This window comes from Cryptotermes secundus, unplaced genomic scaffold (assembly GCF_002891405.2).
Source record: "Cryptotermes secundus unplaced genomic scaffold, Csec_1.0 scaffold901, whole genome shotgun sequence".
Taxonomy (NCBI): Eukaryota; Metazoa; Arthropoda; class Insecta; order Blattodea; family Kalotermitidae; genus Cryptotermes; species Cryptotermes secundus.
The window spans coordinates 125,983-133,108 of NW_019729906.1; the positions used below are offsets into that span (position 1 = coordinate 125,983).

A 7,126-nucleotide genomic window follows, 5' to 3' on the forward strand; every position below is an offset into this window, starting at 1 on the left:
AAACCGAAGTACTCGGAGAAAACCTGCCCCAGCGCCACTTTGTCGACCACAAATCCCACTTGACCAGACCCGGGATCGAACCCGGGCCGCCGCGGTGGGAAGCCAGCGACTAGCCGCTTGAGCTATGTCGCGGCCTGCTTAATTAGTTAAGCACAGGGATAATTTTACCTTTACCTTACTACTAGCGGATGTAAAACATATTCCACCATGGAAGCTTTTTATAGACCGAGAACGTATTGACATTCAGCAGACAAATGTCTTCTTTCAGGAATATAAATCTCAGGCATGCGTAAAATTGTAGATGCCATGACAACGCCACATTGCTCCTTCTTCTGACTTAGTTTACTATACTTTACACACTCCTGGATTATATAAAAAGCTACAATGCGGAAAGAGACATCGTTGGAATTCGGAGATATTCAGAAAAACGATTTAAAGCTTTAAATGTAACTTGTTCCTGTCAACAATAGCAAATTTGCACGCGGACGATACATGGACCTGACGTACAGGTTCCTTTGAAGCCACTGCCGGCCCCTCTAGGCTGACATCAGACCGAGATGCCAGCCCTTACAGTGACAACATTTTCCTTCATGCGGCCCTTAACAGTATACCTAAAAATAACTGACCTTCAGTTGACACCACACACAAGATTTTTCAGCAACAGAATGTCACTGCATAGATGTTAGTACTTTCGCGTAATATTCGCAGGTCCCGGGTTCGAGTGTCTTATCGGCAAACGATCCACTTTCTTTCGTGGCTTTCCTCAGACCCTTATATTCATTCGTTCATCAGTAATCTGTCAGACGACAGGTCCACAATCTCTTCCAAAACAGTTCCTCCACTCTAGAGCTTTCTCCTTCAAATAAGAATATCCTCTTCTGTCCCCAAGATCATCCAGCATCTTCTTACGTCTTCTTCCTCGTCTTCTGGTCACTTCTATCCGCCCCTCTCTCGCATACATGGTATCTCTGTTTTTGGAAAGAGCCTATCCAGGAAAAGTGATAATGTGGTAGTTTTTCCATTTGCTTTCCACATCGCAGTACAACAGCCGTTCAAACCACTCTGGTCACGCCTGTTGCTATACGAACTTGAACCATTCGAGCATCATTTTCTCTGTGTTTCAAGTCGCTACTGATGACGCTGCTTCCGGCATCAGTTTTTGGTTTTTGGTGTCTCTCTTCGTCTGATGCCTACCCATTGACCTGTCCAGCAAGGGAGGCCCTGCCAATAGCTAGCTACCGCTGGTATAGCTCTCAGGGCCCTTGGCATACTCAAACGCCCTCACCACGATAAGGTGGATACACCGAGAGGGACCCTTATATTAGGATGAAGTAAAACGCCGTTCTTGTGACTAAGAATAGTAGACGAACCAGATATAAGGCAGGCTTATGCATCATTTTGGCGAAAACAATTATGTCACATTCGTTGTGAAATTCTGCCGACATTTTGATGTCTTAGACTGAACTCAGCATTCTGAATGGGTACATCGAGTTCTAACACGTTATGGATTTTCAATGACTTTGCGCCGCAGTACGTGGAGATATGCTTATCGAAACGAAATGACTACATTCCTAACAGCATGGCCTTCTTTCAGGATGAGCATAAGTAAACAAATGTGAATATATCTGAACAAATTTCTGTGGCATTCGTATAGATAAGGTACGATAAAACTGTCCCAGTGCTTAACTAATTAAGCCATGTAGGCGTATGGGGAGTTGATGTATAGATCCACATTTTCTTGACCTTAGCACTAGTTAGTGAGTGGTCAGTTTCACGTCCCGGCCGCTTTACTCCAGGAGAAAGAGCTCGGGAGCCCCATTAGATATGAGGCTGGGTGAGCCCCACGACGTGGAGAAGAGAACATTCTTGACCCTACTGGAACTCGTCGTCCAGCCCGTAGCCAGTCGCTGTACTAACTACGCTATCCTGGTATTGGCATAGACGAGATGTCTGAATGGACAAGCTTGATTTAGTTTATTGACAGTATTGTTAGGACAGTGACATTAGGGAGCTTATTGTTAGCGGGCTGTGTAGCTCGGATGATAAAGAAACCAGTAGGAAATACAGGGAAGCAGATGGCGCAATAAGACTAAGATGAAAATAGGTATTTGTTTGGGCTATTACCGTGCCTTATCTACGAAAGGCCTGTATGGGAGGCGGGCCAGGCTGGACAACCGGATTATTGGTGTTCAGTTCCCGGTAAGGGCCGAGATATGTGCAGACCGTCTCTAGGCTCCACGCAACCTCCAATTCAGTGGGTACCAGAGGCCCTTTCTCCAGGAGTGAAGTGGATGGGGAGCTGACCCCTACGTCCCACACACCAGTGGTTCTCAACCTCTGTCTCACCGCGGCCCGGTAAATTATTTTTCTATAAGACGAGGGCCCGGTATAATTGATGCCAGGGCCCGGCGGTTGAGAGAGACTGCCATAATTTACCACACGGGCAACCATACCTTTACAGTTGTGATAGGCCCATGTAAGTAAAAGTAAGTAAAGCTATCCCTGTAACAGGCCGTGAAGGCCCATGGGGCTGTGAGACGTTGAGGGTCCCACATTATCTAGACAGTCGGCTCGAAGATGGCGGTAAGGTCGTTAGCCTTACGCGCCGGCCGCGCTTTGCTCCCCAGGAAAATTATTTAATTAATTCCTGGTACTCATTTCTGTTAGAGGCTGAGTCGATCCCAGGGCCATAGTATGGATGGAAGGATTAGGTCAATTGAAAAAAAATCCATTGACCTCATCGGGACTTGAACCCGCGACCTTCCGGCTTGTAGCATAACCCCTCAACCGACTACGCTACCGCGTGCCCTCGATAGGCTATGTGGCATTATATGCCAGAAGATAGAAGTCTTCAAGTGAAGGCAAGTTACCCGGTAGCCCCTTATTTGCGCAGTAAATTCTCGTCACGAAGGAGACAGCCGGATCGCTATGGGCGCAACACAGAACTTCCCAGCAGGAGACCTTAGAAGATGGTTTGAATGATTCCTGTTCGTGTGCACTGAACCTCCCCATGTGTCCAGCCAAGAGATGTTTCAGTTCACTTTTGCACAGTGCATAGTGACAAATGCCAATAAAACTCACTGTAACAAATATAATTCAAGATTATAGAAGATAAAACAATTCCGTCCAGTGTGACTGGCGAAGGTTTTCTTATTTCAGTTCTTCATGCTTCACCAGTCACACTAGACGGAATGGTTTTATCTTTTATAATACTGTTAGTGTGACGGACCAGAATGAAACAAATAAAGAAAAATAATTCAAGAGTTTATATCTTCTGGGATATAACGCCGTGTAGTACGTTAAAAGTCAACCGACGTTTCGGAGTAACATGTCACCTCTATCTTCAGGGTCGAAGAGAAAGCAACAAACCAACGTGAAAGCAGGTGACAAGCAGAGAAGATAGAACTCTTCATAACCTCAAATCTTACAGATATAATTCAGTTTGCGTATTATGGCAGACGATGCTTTTGTATACAGATAAAAACTAGGCTCATGATGAAGTAAGGAGCAAAATCAATTCGCAAAGTATCTATGAACACAGCCCAAAACTGACACCATTTTGATTCTCATTTCATTCCATCTCCAAGTGCTTGATACGACATCCTGGACAAGCTATGAATAAGCAGTCTTAACGCCGACTTACTATTAAACGACAATGTTTAAATATTTCTTATTTACTACACGTTTCGATCATCTCGTGGATCACCAGGTGAAACATAAACTCATTAATGCAAGATAAAAAATATTGTGTATGGTCTGCAGTGCGTAAATAGCATAAAATACCAGGTGGGGAAAATTTTAAGTAAATTATGATAAATGGTGAGCGATCACGGTGGCCAAGCTCGGAAGCCGGGATCGTGAGTTTGAATCCCCCACAAGTCATGGATGTTTGGTATGTGTACTTGTTTATTCTGTGTCTGTGTTGTCCTGTGTTTACGTAGAGGCCTTGCGACGAGCTGATCACTCGTCCAAGGAGTCCTACCATCTGTAAAATGATCATGAAACCGAAAAGTCAGAGACCAGAGCCCAAGGGGACTGTAGAGCTAGTGAAAGAAATGATAAATGGTGGGGAATTGTAAATACAACCTAGAATGATCAAAATAAAATTCTACGTCTATGCAGGTCCGCGTGTGGAACCTTGACGCTTATATCGTGAGGAAAGCCGCTATTATGTGTCCCTTCTCAGTAGCGTTTTCAGAGTTTATTTGCATGGGTACCGTGATTTTGAGGCAAAGGTTCCGCTGTGGGTGGAGAGGTTAATTCGATGCTCTTTACTGGCATTTAGAAGACACAAGCTTATCAACGTGTTGTGTTGTCGAAGAAGTCATGGTGTGGCAGACGATGACCTGCGGAATATATAAGCGTACTGAGTGTTGCTGGAGAGGTTACGAACCAACTGCTCCTGGATATTACCCTATCTTAGAATGCCATTGCTTTCATTGTAGCGTAAACGATGTATTTTACAAAACAAACTTCCTGCGCCAACATCCCAACTATATCCTTCATGTAGTAAAAACATGTAGACAGAAAATTTCACCACTACACTACGCTGAGAGTTTGAGAAAATGAAGGCAACAAAACCACCCCCGAATTTCCCAGAGGCGCCTCCGTGTGTTGTTTCCGACATGCAATCCTATAAACATCAACACGAAGATTCGTAGGTCATTTAGGTCGGCACGACTCGTCCAGCCCGTCTGTACAGGGCTGTCCAATATACCGTACACAAGGGATGACCAGGACATTCATTGATCACTTTTCTTATTTCAAATTCTTCTGTCCTATTCCATCCCACGTGGGAGTGTGTGTATGTCATGTTACCTTCGTCCTCCGCCTCCTCTCATTGTCACGGATCACTCAAGTTAAGGCCAGTGCTGGTCTCAAAATACTTCCCCACTCCGTTTTCTTGGTATGTCAACCTCGGCCACACGTATTCAGCCATTCTGGGTGCTAGGTATCTCGTCTGTGCCCGTACGTATAAACTGTATAAACTGTTCGTCGGATTTGCGTCTCTTACATCGGCTTATGTCAGTGCTGTGTAAGTAAAATGTAAAGTTGTCCCTGTGTTTAACTAATTGAGCACAAGCCATGAAGACGTATGGGGGAGTGGATCTACAGATCCACATTTTATTGAACTCGGCACTATGTGGAGGTGAGTGATCAGCTTCACGTCCCGGCCGCCTTACCCCCGGTACCCAGTGGCTAGGAGGTTGGGTGGACCCCAGAGTCGTTCTGGATGATTGGAGATGTGAAAATTCTTGACCCTACTAGGACTCGAACTCCGACACCTCGATCGTTCAGCCCGTAGCCAGTCGCTATACCGACTATGCTATCCCGGCTCCTTAGGGGGCCATACATGTACGAGTCTGGCTCGCGAGTTCGACTCGGTTCGGGTTCCAATGAGCCAAACTCGTCCGTTTGTGGGTCGCCACGCTCATACGCGTGTGGTGAAACTGATTCGAGCCCGGCTCCTGGCCGAGCCAGACTCGTACATTATGTGCCGCCTTAAGGCTATGTTTGCGTCACTCCTCGGCCTGCCGAATCCAGTTTGAAAAGCAATGTCTTACGCATTTGAACGACAATGAAAACCAAATGTTTTATACCGTGACTCTCAATTGTAAAGGTTATTTATTAACTTATAAACGAATGTCCCACGATTCCATCTGACGAAAATAAAAAGAATTGGCCGAGAAGAAATTAATGAAACATACTTTGTTATACCTTACATATTATCAACGAAATAACTTAGAGAAGCTCTACAGTTATGTATCCAGTATATATCGGTACCCTTTACAAGAATAACAAAAACAAACATTCTCCACAAACAAAAGAAATAACTTCGGCAAACCTTATCCATGGCAGAATTAGTCCAGGCCACTTTCTAATACATGGTTCTGTGGTGTAGTGGTTATCACATCTGCTTTACACGCAGAAGGCCCCCGGTTCGATCCCGGGCGGAACCATTTTTTTCCACGTTATAAGTTAAAAATTTATTATGCCCTTCAACATCCAACTGGTCTTTCCATATTATTTAACGGGTAATAATATATTTTGTAATAACTTTCAGAAAGGAATAAGGTTCTACTGAACCAGTTCTAGGATGTGCAGTAAATCACGGGATTTCTAAACGCAAAACACGAAACAATGTTAAAAAATGTGCCAGTTAAAAATTAAAACATAACAGAGAGAAAATTAATCACAACATTGAAATAACATGAAAGAGTAATAAAATGTTGGCGTCCTTGTTATCACGACTTTTTTTTCTGTATTGCGCTGGTAGGAAATTAATAATATATCCTGTATAATGATTAGACTGTTATTAATCACATGTATTTTTTACAGTTTTGGCTGAAAATAAGCACGAATATAGAAATAAAATATTTGTGTTGTGGTATTAAATTTTCAGTGAATTAAGTGACTCACTTTTATTTTCTATTGCGTTCAAAGATGTCGAGTATTCCGGTTATGTAAACGACAGTAAATAGTAAATTGCTGCAAGATACGTGTATTTGAGGTTTTTACCGTTGTGAAGATCTGTGTGTGTTGTTGTCTTCTGTGTCATGACGTCACATAGTCTGGTAGGTGGATACTAACGGTTTGAAGGATGATAGACCTACAGCCTCCGTTCTGAAGACGTAGGCAGTACCTTCTTCCGAAATGTTGGTACCCACCTATCAAACTGCATGGATTCGTAACCCAAAAGATCACACTCACTCACTCATGGAGCTGATCCCTTCTTGAGAAGCCGCGAAGTGCGCAGCCACTCAAGAAATTCCCAGCATTTTATGGAACCCGAAGGTTCATTACCGTGTTTATACACCGGTCCCTATCCTGAGCCAGATCAATACAATCCATAGTGTCCCATTCTATTTCTCTAAGATCCATTTTAATATTGTTCATTCACCTACCCCTTGGGCTTCCCAGTGGTCTCTTTCCTTCTGGCTTTCCCACCAATATTCTATAAGCATTCTTCTTCTCCACCATTCGTGCTACATGCCCTGCACATTCCATCCTCCTTGACTTGATCATTCTAATTATACTTGGAGAAGAGTACAAGTTATGAAGCACCTCATCATGAAGTTTTCTCTAACCTCCTGTCACTTCATCTCTCTTCGATCCAAATATTCTC

The 7,126-nt window shown here is 43.8% G+C and overlaps 1 protein-coding gene and 1 non-coding gene across 3 annotated transcripts in view; both read left to right on the top strand.

Annotated features, from left to right (window-relative positions):
• LOC111865818 overlaps positions 1-7,126 on the top strand; it is a 177,195-nt gene that overhangs the window by 115,411 nt on the left and 54,658 nt on the right. The gene's annotated exons all lie outside the window — the stretch shown is intronic.
• Trnav-uac lies at positions 5,888-5,960 on the top strand. Its single transcript has one exon. It is a non-coding gene; the product is annotated as a tRNA-Val (tRNA).